This window comes from Gavia stellata, chromosome 13 (assembly GCF_030936135.1).
Source record: "Gavia stellata isolate bGavSte3 chromosome 13, bGavSte3.hap2, whole genome shotgun sequence".
NCBI classification, from domain to species: Eukaryota; Metazoa; Chordata; class Aves; order Gaviiformes; family Gaviidae; genus Gavia; species Gavia stellata.
This window is the reverse complement of record NC_082606.1, coordinates 19,272,925-19,289,289: the sequence shown is the minus strand read 5'-3', so window position 1 is coordinate 19,289,289 and position 16,365 is coordinate 19,272,925.

Here is a 16,365-nt window from a genome sequence, read left to right as displayed (position 1 = left end):
AGCTCCTACAGATCCCATGGATTGCTTACGCCCGTTCACTATAAACAATTGTCACCTCTGCAGTGAGATACCTCATGGCACACAGAAGAGAGAGGGCAGAATCATTAACTAGTTAAATCTGATAAATACAGACTCTCAGAAAAGGAAGAAAGAAAATGAACCATTCTCACTTTGTAATGCGTTTCCATCGGTGACTGGCACGCTATTAGGATCGGGATCAAAGGGGGTGGGATGCTGGTGTCTGGATTTGGGCCTTTCACGTTGTCTGATTGATGGAACTGAAAGGCTTCTGCTTGTAAACCAGTCACCCCAAACAGCTGTCTCTTGCTCCTGTCCTCCTCTCCATTGCAGCATATGCAGTTCAGATTTCATTTATCAGCCCCTTTGAATAGCAACACTCTTACAGTGGAAGTAAAGCCTTGCATTAAAGAGGATGCTTAGCAATTTGCATGCATGCACCGTATTGCTAAGCGTTGTATGGCGTTAGTTGCCAAAGGACATACAGCAATGTGTATCTCCTATCTCCCCCACTTTTCTGGTTTCTTAAATTATCAGTGTTTTACTTCCCTTTCATGTTCAAAGCATAGCAAATTTATTTGATATATTCTGGAGGCTGAAGCATGCCAATGACATCAATCAAACTACAGAACACTGGGAAAGCTGCTATAGAGTAATCAGAATTGGCCATAAGCTATAAATATCTACTGTCTCACGATTCTCTTGGCTGCTACGCAAACTTTGATCATTAGCACTGATGAAAGATCATGGGGATAAAATGGTATTATGATATAATGGCATGTATGCTACAGCTGATACTAAGGGCTATAGATGACCTATGCTTGACTATATTGTCTTTCTCTACACACCAGGAACATTCATTAAAATGGCAGATTTCTTTTTGCTGTACCTTAGAGGATATGTAACAGAAAACCGTAGTACAATCAGAACTGGCATAACTATTCATGACCAGCCTGACTGTTTTGTATTTGTATTCTCTGCAACATACCTCCTTATAACACTGCACAGACGACTCTCAGACAACGTCTAATTATGCCTTAGAGGTCACAAAACACAACTAATGACTTTTTATTGTTTTCTTGCTTTTAGATAGACTGGATGTTTCCTCTCTAATAGCAGGATATAACAAACACTTCACAGGTAGAACTTGCATAGTAGATTTATGCAACTTAGGCTTCACATTTTAATCTAATCGTTGTTCATATGAGGATGACGTCTTAGTGCACATGCTTTTATTCATTTGTAAAACACCCCCCACGCCCAAATTAAAATACAGAACATGGGCTACCTCCCTTGCCTGCCAGTACAGTTCTCTATTCCATACTCAAAATTAAGTATTTAAATGCCTTACCAGAGCTCCAAATCTTTCAGATAAAGCAAAGTAGTATCCAACCTCACGGCTGTCAAATAAAATGATATAGAATTGCTTTGTACAAAAGAAATTAAATGAATACACCCTTACTCATTACCTTATGAGTAATTTTCCTAGAAAATCCACGCAGAAAGAAGAACTGTAAATGTTTAAAATTCTCTTAATCTTCTACTTCTTCCAGGCAAATTAGAACATCTTTTCTTTAAATTTAAGTGTTAGTTTATCCAGTCAGGGACAAGAATGTCATATGGCTTGCACAGCCACATGCGTTTCAGAGCTCTTATCAATAAAATCTGCATAGGTAATTTGTACAGTTAAAATTAAAAGTGCTGGATACACATGCATAGGCAAAATTACATCTGAACAACAAATCAAAGTGAATCTTGCAAACAAAAAAAGACTACAGTTTTCTCAAATGTGTTATTCTGCATGATGTTCTCATTCTGCTTTGTTAAATATTTCACACGTTTTTGAGCCTGTAGCTCAGATACTTTCAAAAAGTAACTTACTAATAGATAGATGATTACAGTTATCCCCATTTTACACATCAGAAAAAAAGACACAGAAGGAAGAGGTGATCTGTCCCAAGACTTACAGAAAAGCTGAAAAACATCCACAAGAATCGATCCCACCTCTCTTGGGTCCAAGCCAAGTCATTTAAACATACAGTATTTCTTCAGCTGAGTTGGGGAAGGGAAATCAACCAGCGGGTGTACCCATATTCTCATTAACTGGTCCTGTGTAACGATGTTCTCCCACCCACACCCCCCGCCCCCGAGTCGCTTGAATTAATGGAGACAATCATTCATATAAGTTTTTCTGGTGACATATTTAAAACAGCTGATTCACATACAGGCTTCACACTGCAGGTCAGAACAAATTGTCCTCAAAAGCAACACAGTTAAATTGAGTGGAACTAGCATCCACCAACTTCCAAGGTACATAATATATATTATAAACTTGTCTTACATGGCACCAATTTGACAACCTCAGTTTGAGAGAACAGAGAGTGAAAATGAGTTTTAAGCATTCAGCTTCAAAAAGGGACAACATTCATTATGTGCAGTCCTTTAACAAATTGCCCAGATTGTGGATGTCCTTCGGCGGATTTGAAATTTAGTGTCCCTGTTGCAGTTTTAGTTACTACATGTACCACTACTATGTAGCTACTACTACAATATAAACTACTGTATAATCCAGAGTTTCCCCACGTAGAGATCTTGCGTATTCCATGTTGCTTATCACATAAAACTCGCTGAAGTACTTCGTGGATCTACAAGGCAAGAAGCCAAATTCCACTCCATATGTATGAATCTGAGGAAGGAAAGGGCTGAAGATTGGTATTTATCTCAATATTGCCAGACAGTGGGGTATCAGCCACCTGGAACCTATCATGGCCTCTCACACGAGTTCTCACTAGCACCCATCAGGTCTGCCTTTGAAAAATTCTGTGACAAAATGTGTTCAAAAAAGCAATAGAGAACCACATGGCCTTCATGCCATGCAAAGGTGAATAGAGCGCTCTTACATCATTCCTACAGGTACGACCCAAAATGGTTCACATGCCATTTCTGGCATGATTTACATGACCTACATCTGCGTAAAAGAGAACAGATTCTGGCTCCTGGGGAAACATCTTATTTTATTGTGCCTTTGATTCTTAAGTTTTCTTTCTTTGTCCATTTTGGGAGGAGGAGACTATTTTGTGCGGTTTCTTCTCCCCCCACTTATGACTGATTTGTGCGTTAAGCCTTCAAGATTTTCTTATCTCACCTAAAAACAAAATAAGAGAAAAGTCATAAGTGTAATTTGACTTTTAGTTTAGGTCATTCTCAAGGTCACTCTGGCAGCAGTTTGATAGAATTTACAGCACAAACCAACAGGAAAAACCTGAACTACAGAGCCTGATCCAGTACCTACCAAAGTCAACGAATGTCTGCACTGGTTACAGTGGGCATTTGATCAGCCTCGGGAGGGGATAGTTTGGTACTCAAAACCACTTTACCTCCTTTTTTTTCTAATTGCCATTATCTCAATCTCACTAGCATAGGCCAATTTTGGGCTTGCATTACATGCAAAGACCCATTGTGTTGTCAAAGACAATCATGATGCTGTTACAGGGCCTTGATTATATCCCTGTGTTTTTATCTAGGGGACTGGCTCCTGTGTTGGAAGAGATTAGCATTTCCCACTGACTTGCTGGTATGACTTTCTTTGAAAGCCTTTCCCCCTACCACCATTGCAAGCCTAACAGTACATTCATTAAAAAACCAAAATGAGAAAAGCAGTCCTTGTGTTTGAATGACAGATAATTCAAATATTTTCTTTTACATTTCAAGTATACTTAACTTTGCAAAATAAGTTTCCGTTTCCCAACTCAGATTCACACAGGCCAAAGGGCAGGTGCATAGATCCATAGGATGAATATGCCCTTTTGAAACATACTCTTTATCCAGTGATACACTGAGACCATGTGTGTATTGTTACACACATACACCTATATCTGCCTAAATCCATAGGCAGAAACATATCAAAGATACTTGTGTCAGTTTGGGGCTAGCGGATGCCAGCTAGTCAGTCCCAGAGAGAAGTATGTATATACAAACAAATATCAGATAAACTTCCTCATAAGATTTTGCCACTTTGCCCTTAGTCATAGGAAGGGATTATCCACAAGGATTAGAAAATAGCTGCTTCCTTAATAAAGATGCCATCTAAATCTTTACTGGATGCACAAATGGAGAAGAGACCCAAGTGATATCAGCTGTGATAAAAGATTCCTGCATTTGAAGCCTAAAAGGAAAACTGTGTCAACTTATTTCTGGTATTCTCTTTCTAATCAAAAGGTCTATGGTAAACCTGGAAATATACTGTGAGCCTAATTACATTAACTTTTCTCAGGCAATCATTTCAAATTACTCTGAAGAGAAACTCCTGTAAATGCAAGTCTCCAGGAGTCATCTCTAAGGTTGAAAATTGTCTTCTCATCTGCTAGACAGAAAAAATGATTGATTACCTTTTCACAGATTTGGTGCCTCATTTTTTAAACCAAACACAGGACTTGTAAAAGTGTTTCTAAGGTAAAGCACAGTTTCATTATTTTGTTCCATTCCTGTATATATATATATGCAATGAACATTCTGACTGCTTCACTTATCTCTTTTGTAGGCCACATTATGGAACAGTCTTTCCCAAATGCTTATCTTTTTCTTTTCTCTAAATTAATTCAATATAATCTTAGAATTTTACCCTCTGCAGAGCAAACACCATTCCACAATGCAAGTCGTGCTCTAGTCGTATCTTTGTACCTCTCCGTATATTTTCATAAGTTATATGCTAACAGCATTCTGCCCCTTTCTTTGCTAACTAGGAATTGAAAACATTACTCTAGGTATTCTCACCAGTTTAAATCCCAAAACAGCCCAGAAATTATCTGCATTCACCTTTTGATTACATTCTCAACATCTGCCTAAGTCATCATCATGTTACATGGTTTTCTAACCAGCTTTTGCAATAACACTAGCCCTGCAAGTACATTGACACTGCATTTCTTCTCTCCTGTCCTAATAATTAGCCTATACATGAACCACTTGGAATTATCTCTTGCAATCAGGCTCACACTGCCCACCTGTACAGAAAGTTTCAAATACTGAGATAGTATTATTTTACTGAAAATAAACTATAATGGCCATAGCAGCAAAGATGACATTTTTTCTTCTTCCGCTCTTCTCTCCTGAAGAAAAAATCTTGGCCATAGGATTTTGAAAATAAACACTACAATCAGCTTTTTTCCATTTTCAACAGTTAGGGGCAAAGTTAAATAGCACTAATGCATTCCGTTTATTTCAGATCAAAGAAAGCAAGAAAATGTATCATCAAGCAAAGTTTTCAAAGCACATGCTCACACATACACTCCTGCTCTTCTAGGAGGCTTTTTAATGGAAATTACTGTCATTTAGTTCATAGATTATCTCGATTGAACAGGAAAGCAAGCATCATTTGGTGCAGTGCAACAGAGGTCATGCATGACCTTGGATTTTCTGAACATGCTTCACCTGTGAACATGCTTAGTTTTCAGTTCATAGTACAAAGGTGTTGACAGCTCTAGTGAATCCAGCTGTGGTGGTTCTGGAAGCAAGTGCCTCTGCCAGAGCTGCCCCAAGAGAAAGGCAGAAGAGAAAGCACATCCACCTCTGGGCTGCTTTTCACCGAGTCTACTGTCTTCGCTACTTATGTCAATGAAGGTGGCTTTAAAGCAAGCACGGGCTTTTGTGCTAAATCAGTTAGTTATCAGGTATTCACTGCAGTCCTCTGATCTTACTACACAGTCAGTAACTTCTGGTAGAGGAACCAGGTGGACAGCAGCTCCTTACGCCGTCGCGGCAAGCCTCACCAGAAGTTACTTATCAGCACCTAAGTCACTGCTCTGCATTAGAGCTTACACAGGGCAATAACTCATGAGGGATAATGAAAAGACAACTAAGCATCTGAATGCTTATTGAAACCCCGGTATTTACCTAGACTATGAAGCACAGCAAAATATCTTCCTACTTATCTTCTAACCAGCCAATATTATCAGCTGTTGTCACAAATAGTTTTGAACCCTTAAAACACCTCCTCCAGGGCAAGGATGCTGGCCTTACACTAGCCAGTGAACATACAGAAAATAACCTTGGCAAACAGTTTTGACGCAGGTATTTTGGGCTGCACATTTTGTTAATAATGCATGGACACAACCAGTACTACAAGATATTTTTATTAAAACCAATTATGCATATTTAAAGGGATTAAAAACTGGGTGATGGCTCTCAACATGCTGTTAATAAGAAATCAGTCAAAAAACAGCATTTCTGTGAAGATGTGCCTTATGCAGGCTGTCTTGATCCACTACTGCAGAGTGTACACATCAGTAAACCAGAAGGAAATCAAACAGGGCTATATTCAGAAATTTTCTAGTGTAGATAAGAGTCATGGTAGATCACCAGCTGTGACTAAAATTTGCTTGTAATTCTTGGATGTATAAACAGGGAGAGAAAGAAAGGTAAGGAGGGAGAACTAGCAATATATGTACCTGTATTACCAAAACACCTCATATGGAAAAAAAACCAAAATAGTTTCCAAAAAAGATTTAAAAGAAATAGCAGGTTTTCAAAACTTTGGCTATGTAGTAAAAGATATAAAAAGCCCTTAATCTAAATAGATTGTCCAGAAAATTTAAGAGTTAACCTGACCTTGATGTACAAACACTGATGTGGGAAGAAGATACCAGGCTGCGCCTTCAAGACATATTGAGTTGCTACCTGAATGTAAACAGAGGAGGCAGCTATGGGGTGACAACGGGGCATGTCTCACTGTACCCAGCACAACCAGGAGGCTACAGCAAAAACTTCAAACCACTTCACGCTCTTCCACACCCCAGGTCTAGACCCTCTGTGGCAAGTCGAGTCAGTGGAACCACCGCTGCTTGTTCAACTCTGCAGCAGCCACGCTGAGGGGTTGGCATATAAGTGTCACTATAGCCTAATGAAACATTAAATCTGATTTCAGGCTCTGTCCTCATCCCAGCCTCCTAGGCTTTCAGTTTCAGAAACAATTATTTTCCGAGTCCACCACGCCTGCAGGCTCCTTCCTTCCGTACCCTGCCTTTAAGAGCTTCAGCCTGAGATTTCAGCTGGCTTGTAGCCATGCCCAAGTGGATATAATACCTGATAGCTTTTATCTGCTCAGCAAGATGCTTTTCTGTTCTCTAAAAATGTCATGAGCCTGACATATACACTGCATCCTACTGAATGAACATGTCTATGGCCTTCAAAGGAGATGGCGTGAGATAGGAGCTGGGACAGGAGATAGGATGAACCTTCACTCTGAATCTTCTCCCACAGGTTTACCATGGGATCTGAGTGGTGGACAAACCTAATGTTCAGATTGAGTTGCAAGCTTGACCAAATTTTATATATATGTTTGAGTATAGAGTCCTGTCTGAAGAAGTAATGCTGTGCATAAAATTCACTTTACTGAATTTAGCTTCCCAAATGAGTTCCTGAATAGTCACTCATGTTTGCCTCGATGATAGCTTTAGGGGAAGTTGTTCATCATGCCAATATATCTTTCCTTCATACAAAAGCATATATACGTACAGCTTTGTACTGGACACTAACAATCTATATAAACTGATGTTATTACCAGAGTGACTATGTATACATTGGCAATTACATATGTTTTTCTACTTTCCACTATATAAATTTCCTTTCCCTAATAAAGTGTGGAAGGTTTCCCAAAGAGTTTAATAACCCAGAATCACTGAAGTGTAGCTGTTAAAACAAGCTAAACTGGTTTAACTTCTGAGCTGTCAGACCTAATTTGAAATGATGAGATCTGACCACTGTTTTCACGTGAATTGCTAAAATTAGGTCATTTCCAAAGATATGCAATAAATACAAGAAAGAATGTCAAAGTTTCCTTGTTTTTTGTTCTGAATTTGCTTTCTTAAATGAAATACAGTGGCAAAAACATTAATTCATTAAAATAATCTAAAAAATAGTTAAAACAGTTAAACATACTAATAACCCATGAAGAATAGTGTTCCTGTAATTAAAAAAAGATAACTTTCAAAAGGTATTTCAGCATTAATTTTTTTTTTTAAGATATCTAGTTCAATCTTTTTTTCTTTCTTCAGGCAGTAAAAGCAAATGCATATGGCATGAAAATCTGTTAAAACATAGTACTTTACACCTTTGTTTGTACCTGCTCCAAATATATTTGTCTATAAATTAACTGCACATGGTGGTTTTCACATTGGCTTATTTTATCCATGTGTTCAAGAAATTTAATACATCATTTGTGTTCCATCAATTACAGTTCTATTCAGCAGGCAAAAAGAGGAGGAGTATAAATATACCTACGCATTTTTGCATTTTATGTCCAAGGCATCAACCGTATATAAAAAAAGGCAGAAAAGTATCCCTGTATTTCTACTGCACCTCTAAAGAGCTGAACTCCCTTAAAATACCAATGTATTAAGCATCAAAAAGTGATGCCATGGTTATGTATGGTTAGTGTCACTTTACAGACAGAAGAACTGAGCTACGGCTTTAGCAGTCTACAGGGTAGGTGGTCTTCTAGCAAGATCCACAAGACAATCTCATGGTCTTCGCCTCAACATCAACCATTATCTCTTGGCCTGTACGGTAAGGTTGTGTTATACTGCATGCTCTCCAGCAGCAGCTAGTATTCACGTCAGCAGCTAAATGCTATTACAGGGAGTTTTTCCTCAAGGAAATCCACAGATCTCAAAACAGACCCCAAGTATTTCCAATACAGAATATGCTCTAAAGACATCACAAGCCTGCCTCTCGCTCCTGTGAGCCAGGGCCCATATTTAAGAAAGGCTGTATCACAGAACGCCCCAGGTTCTCCGCCAACTCCCTCCACACACACTTGAATCCAAAGTGGGACGGATGTTTATTACATGTGGGTTGGGTCACCTCACCCCTCTCATAATTTTAGTGCATGTGAAATTTGCCATATGGACAACTCTGAAGACTGAAGTCCTTCACTTACTTGCAAGAGCAGTGGAGCACAATCCTTTCCATTACTGCTACTTTAATGCATCTCATCCCTTGACATAACTTCTTAGGAAGATGGGAAAACTGAGCTAGATCACCAAGTCTAGTTCCCAGCTCCAGCAGACCACACATTCCTTTTCACAGGCTAATCAAACCACAGCTAGAACTACCTGGCTTGGGGGTTCATCTTCTCTCTGTTTCCACCGTTGCTTCTATCCTCAGGTGGCTTTGAGAATCACTCCTTGAACAGTTAGAAGATTTCTTCTCGCTTCCACCCTTAATTTAGCATCGTGTTATTGCACCAATGATAGTCTTGGTGTTATAGACAGGCAAGAGAATTCAGATTCTTCTTTCCATTCACTCTTTGCACTGGAAGCTTCAGCTTTCACAGGTATAGTAAGTACATCTTGGTAGTTAGACTGTGACCAGAAATCTCATTTCATATCACGTTGCTATTGTATCAGCCTGCTCTGGATTCAGACAGAAAATTGAGACTTAAACTCTGTGTCTCTTCACCTGATACAATGCTAGATGGTATACTTATTTAAAGAGGTTACATATGGAAAAGGTTAACACCACAATCCTGCAAAAACTTGCCTAAATGCTTAATTTCAGGCATATAAATAATTCCATTAAATTCAGATTACTCAAGCCCATTGAATTCAATGTGCCTATGCCCATGACTAAATTATAAGGCACAGGATTGTGGATGTAGAGATCATTATCCATGACCCAGTTTGGTGGGTCCTCACATAAATCAGATAAGCAAATCCTTTCTACTCATGTTTGCAGAGTGCAGAATCCTTGCAAGCTGGTGTCTTAAGAGATGAAAACAGGGAAAAGCAGCCAAGTATTTCAGGCACTATGGCAAATTTGTAACCGTGGCCTCAACTATTCAGTTTGGTCACTTTTTAAGAAAAAAAATATGGTATAAACAAAACTCAGTACAGTTTCTTGGTACTACTCATAAGACAAGATCCATGTTCCAAATTTTAACTCAGTAAGCACTGCCTGAAGTGTGGAAATACCATCTTTAGGAGCTTCCTTTAATTTTCTCTTCAAAGCTTAATTATATTACAGGAAATATTTGGCTAAGGTGTGGCTATTCATCATGATACCTATATTAACAGCATGATCAGAGAGGTTTCTGTCAATTTTTCATTTTAACCTGGCTTTTACTTTCATAATATAATTATATTCCCTCATTTCATTTATGTTATAAAAAGAAATTACATCTTTTAATTTTCTTTTACTAAAAGAAAAGCTTTTTCTTTGAAAACCTATGTTGTAGTGGGCAACATATTCAGAGCTTACGATCAGCAATTTCTCTAAAGAGGAAGATTTAAGGAAAAAAGTGGCTCTAAAAGTAATTTCAGCAGCAAAGTAGATTAAATATCCACCATATTAGTCACAGAGTATTAGATGGAATTGGATTGACTGGGAAGAGGTCAAAGAGTTGCTGAAGGTTTTAGCCCACCAGAGGAGCAATAAAATTCAACCATACTTAAAATCATTAGCTTTAAACCCTTTGATATTGGATCCAAACCTCCAGCGCTTGCAGGAGGAACCTCCAAGCACCATGCCAAGCCAAAAGGAAACCCTTTAAGACATCTACATTTCACGGAAACCTTTAAGTGAAGCAGGGGAGTGAAGATAGAAAGAACCTGCACACACAAGAAAGACCAGGACACAAATAAAGGGGAAAAGAAAATGCAGCCTTCAAAGAAAGTTAATTTATAAAATAGCAAGATGTTCCCTTTGACAAGTTCTAGTGGGGCCTGTGGTTCATTTTTTAGCTAATAAATAACCCACTCACCAATTCCTGCACAGTTTCTCCAGTTTGCTTCCTTGCTCCCAGTACCACTGCTCATTTCTCCCTTCCTTTTCTTGTGATGACAAGGCGCGTTTCCCCTCACAAAGAAGGGCTGCGTTTGCCGAGCGAGTATGGCACCAAAACGAGACAATCAAACAGAGATCTGAATTGTATGACATGATAAAGGAAAGACGCTACGCGCTGACAGCAAGGCAAGGAGGAAATCTCAGAACTCAGAAGTCATCTAACACAGAGACAATCCAACAGAAAGAAAAAGCCAGAGGAGTAATTAAAAACCCTGAAGACAGTGATGGGTCTCAAGTTTTTGAACTGGCTCCCTATTTAATAGAAAGGATGGTTTCCACCCGAGAGAAGAGACATAAAAGAGAGACTTTGCTGTAACTAATAACCAACTGACATTTCTGTTGGGTTTGTACATTCTTTCACTCATTTTGAAAATGACAAGTATAATTAAAGTTGTTAAATACATCTAGAGACTTGTCAGTCAACTAAAATATCAACTCTTATAAATTCTTCACAATAAGTACTGCACACAGCACAATGCAGAAGAAATTAATCTCTCACTAGAAAGATTTAGTCATTTGATGATCCCATAAAAAACCGTCCCAGACTTTCTATTTCCTGGGGCAAGATGAACTTTTCTTCGTGTGTTTATGAATATAAAATGTGTGTATTTAATTTAACTTCTCTAGTATAGCAAAATGAAAATCTCAAGAAGAATTTTGGTGCCTGTTCTGAAATATTTGGGGGTTTAATTTTAACGCATGTCCTTCGCAGGAGCACATTAGTATTTTTGCACAGGTATTTCTTTCGGTTTATCCTTCACGAAAAGTAAAGAGGATGCTCCAGAAAGATGCCTTTTAGGGACAGGTTCCAGTGGACAAAATTTGGCTGTGCCCTGCCATAAAGCTCAAACTAAATTCAATAGGACTTAAGTGATACTTAGGCCTTGTGTTAGCTGTGTATGCAGGATAATTTTAACCCCAACACATAAAAACCTCTTATTTGTGTTGAGCTATAGCCTTTCAAGCCATTCAAAAAAAGCCAAACCCTCAAAATGTGATTTCAGCACTCAGCTAATCCATGTGTGGTAACAGGTATAATATGATGCAAAAGGCTAAAAGCCTGTCAGTGCAGAAGAGCCCACGCAAACACATTAAATACTTCAGAAACAGCACTGTAGGAAATAACCGATCCTCAAAAACATGCTTTTTCAGTATTTGATAAGAGTGTCTCAAAGAAGCCATCATCACTCTACATCACCAAAGCATGTATTTCCGATAAAACAGTGGATTAAGTTCGCTTAAATCAGCGAGCAACCTGTGCATATGCTGAAATACTCTACTTCAGCCTCCTTCCTATGGACCTCCACAAATTTTATAGCTTCTGCTCATCACATCTGTGGGAATCTTCTATTTTTGCTTCTCACGCCCCTGAGGGAGATGAGGGCTGGGAGAGTGCACATAGCTGTAGGTGGCAGTGCAAGGCCATGAGGGGCAGCAGGTCCTCCCCCTTTCCTCCTGAATGCCCGCAGTGGACAGCAAATCCTAAGAGGCGGGGGAAAAAACAGGCTCCTGGAACATACTAAAACTCTTCAGGGAAGAAAATCCCACAGGAGAATTTAGCTTATTTCATACGATTCATGACAAAGTGTTCAAACCTCATTTGAGTATACCACTGTCACTCCAGTAGCTGCCGTACAAATGTAAATCAGAGAGGAGCAAAAAACATACGAAGCTGTGGCTCAGCCACTAACACACATGTTCAAGAGCAAAGTCAGTGTGAAGGGAGAATAACTTCCAGCTTGTTAAAAGCTTCAGTGATTCCCTTCCAGGCTAAATTCCTCTGACTCTTTCTGGGGCAATATAACTATGAGCTTACTCAGGAGATCGGAATCAATGCTGTCTAAATTAGCACAACCGGTGCTACAGGACTTCAGCTGGGTTCTCATGGTAAAAATTAAGGACCCCTGATTATAAAAGGAGTTTTAATTCTTGTTTGGAACTGGAAAATATTTTTTTTTTTAAAGGCTGGTTTACACCCTGGCATTTTAGCATCCCCAGCAGTTACAGCAGAATTGTTGTCACATCTCATGTTGTCACATAGATGATCAGTTGGGAACCAGACCATCTTCTCCCCTCCTGCTAGCGGAAGGTGAACCCTTAAAGCAGCTCAGTCCTCGTTGTTGTTTAAACCTTGACAACACTGCTGGGATTGGCAGATATAAGTGAAGGTCTATATACAGATAATACCTGACCACTTAGAGCTGGACTAGGATCTCCTGTACAAGACAGATTATGGATGAAGCTTACAACTACGCTTCATAAAGCGAGACAGTTTCTTTTGCACTTTGTAAAAGTAAACCTAGAGACCTTATAAAATTTATTTTCCCTGATGGAACTTATTGCTTTAAGCCGTTTTGATGAGTAGGTACTCATGGGGTAGTAGAATAAAATATGCACACAAAATACTAGTATCTGAGGACACTCTTAAAAGAATATCTCCAAGGATGTTGTTATACGCGAGGTAGAATACACTATCGTATCAAAGCAATTCCTGTGTTTCATAATTTAAATCAGAACTGGAAGAATGAGGCTTGAGTGATCAATTTCTTTTCAGGGATAGTGACGGAAAGAATAGTTGACATTTCATAGGTTTTTTAGTGCCTAAAATAGTCTGTTTTCAATCTCTGAAGGCTTATTTTTCTTTCTAAAGATGGCGTGGGGCCTGGGGGACCCACTTAAAGTTTCTTGCCATACTTGGCCAAGAAACACAAAGTGTTGGTGAAGTATAAACACAGAGCCCTTTTTCTTTGACCCATTCTGCAGTGTGATGGGATAGTGTTGTTAGTTTATGTGAGAGAAAATAGCATAGGCTTTCTGAAAAAAAGTGGAATTGGATTAAGGCCTTTGTGCAAGCCTCAATGCTGAGGGGAATTAGCAATAGTTGTAGGCACTTAAAGGAGCTCTCATGCTGAAGCTTATCCCAGATTTTACACAATAAACATTTGAATATCAACAGTGTTTTGCAACTTGCAGCACTAATGTATAAACTTCTTCCTTTTGAAACTCCCAAATCCCTCCAAACGTTCGCAATACCCTCTACATAAACATGTAGGGCCTATAGTGGAAAACACCCAGTCAGGGATGCAAGTCTGATTTTTTTTTATTTCTTTCTTTTTTCAGCCCCAGAATCTAAAATGATCTAGTACCATTAGCTGGTTTAAGCACTTCAGAAGTTCTCTATTTTAACCAACTTTTCCCCTCCAGCCTTACTTTCCATTTAAAAGACAGATGTCGATGAGACATAAGCTTGACTTGGGTATCCTAATCTTACATATTTCATGCTACTATAAAAAGGCACTACAAAACCTTTGAAGTGATTTATTAAAATACTGATCTGTCCCTCTTATCAGCATGTTCGTAGCATATTTTTCTGGAGCTCAGCTAGCGAGCTTAAACCACGCTACATGATGAACACTTGGGTCAAGCATTCGGTTCCCTCCCCTCAAACTCACCTGCAGGTGAGCAGGACTCCGAACAGACCGACCAGGGAAAGCTGGACTCCTTGCCTAGAGCTGTACAAACAGCCACGGAGATGGTGTCATTAGCCTTAAGTCAAGCCTGGCAGTTAATGACAGATAGGGAGTTTCGTAACATTAGGTGCATCAAATTCACACTGACATAGCTGGGGAAAAGATCTGTCTTTTCTGGATAGGGATCAGCTAGATTTGGAGTCGATATGACATTTCTAGTAGCTTTTCTAGATGCGACTTAATTTTGGTATCCTGTTTAAAAGGATGATAGCCAATTCAAGAACAAATTACTTCCACGCTCTTAGTACGAGCCCAAAGTAAATCTCCTCAATACAGTACGTAATTATAAAGATCCCCCCTCAATTTTCTTTAACTCATGTTAGGTTGGGATGTATGTAATCAGTTTTACAGCTTTGTATCTGTAGCTGTCCACTAAACGATCGAACAAAGAAATAAGCCCATGGTGAAATAGCAGGGTGGGAAAAACTTCGAGATCATTTTTTGTTACAGTGTTTGTTTTGCGCTTGAAAGGACCGTGATAAGAAACTCATTGCATTAAGAAAAAATGAAGACATTACTGCCCTGTCCAGTTCTGAAGCATGTTGAAGCAGTTTGCCTATTGAATTTGATACAATGATGTATAGATGAATAAAGTTATCTCTAGTATTGAATGGGACGGTGTCAGTGGGAGGGTAAAAAGGGAGGAACTTGGAATCTGAAAAGAATACTTTTCTCCCCCCCTTCTTTTTTAAGAACTTGAAGGTCAGGGTCCAGCTGCCGTAAAAGGCTAGAGGACAAACAAAATGCTGCACAGGCCCAAATAAAGACAACTATAGACACATTGCAGAGGTTTCCTGCTTCAAGTAGCTATTATATTAACCTACACTTTAGGCAAAGAGCATTTTAGGTTTCACACTGATGAAAACATAGGATGAGCAGAAGCATCAGTAAAAGTTGCATCTTTAATGAAACAGAGAAACAGGCCAGCAAAGGTAGGAAACAATTTTTTAAAAGAGGAAATTATATTGATTCTAGTTTACTTTAAAGTCTAATTGTTTTGATTGAGATAAGCCAGTAACCTTGCTTTTCTCTCCTTTACAACCGGCTAGTAGCTATTCCGATAGATCTGTTGCCTAGCTCCTTGCAAGGCCTGTATCATATACAGCAAGAAATACACAGTCTTGAAATTTGAGTTAGTACATGAAAAATATATACTCGAACTCATTGTTCATTCATCCATGTTTATAAACTGTTAATAATCTTATAATCTATCATTCACATCATGGTCTGGGAAATAAGGGGAAGAATCTTTAGTGAAGTAGTCCGAAGGGTTAATATCACTGATGAGAGGGGAATAAAACTGCATTAAAACATCAAGTTGAGCTACATTTTGTCATTCATGCTCAGTGCTGCTTATTGGTGTCTTGTAATTATTCTAAATTTAAATGTCTCCCGGTAAGATGAAAGAATGGCTAGTATCTTTTTTTTAAAAAAGAATAAAAACTACTAGCCTGTCCTGTTCAGCAGGGGGGAGGAGGGGGCTGGATAGCTTTGTTTGAGTTTGCTTGGCTTTTTTTTAAAAAAAGAAACAGTGGAGTTAGAATAGTCTCATGATCTTAAGTTTTTAATATATGTAAGAATAAAATTAGTAACTTCAAATGATTGCTACAAAACCCAACCCAATCCACTGTATTACTGTTTTTCCAACACCAGCTGGTTTTAATTTTATTTTTTATCAGTGGCATAGAAGTCTAAAAATTATTCAAAGGAATTTAACAGCTTGATTTAGCACATACATTTTGCAATAAAGAGATCTTATAGTAAATAAATCCAGGTTCTATTGATGCCACATAGTCAAATAAGGGCTTTACAAGTTAACTTTTAGACTAAAGTAGATATTTAATCATGTAAGTTGGCAGAAAGGGAAAGGTAGAAACTAGAACAATCTTCTGTTAAAAGAATATTTTCACCTTTTGACAAAAATATTTTAAGAAACAAAAGCTGGAAATAAAGGTCAAAGTATAACCTAAAAAAAAAGCTG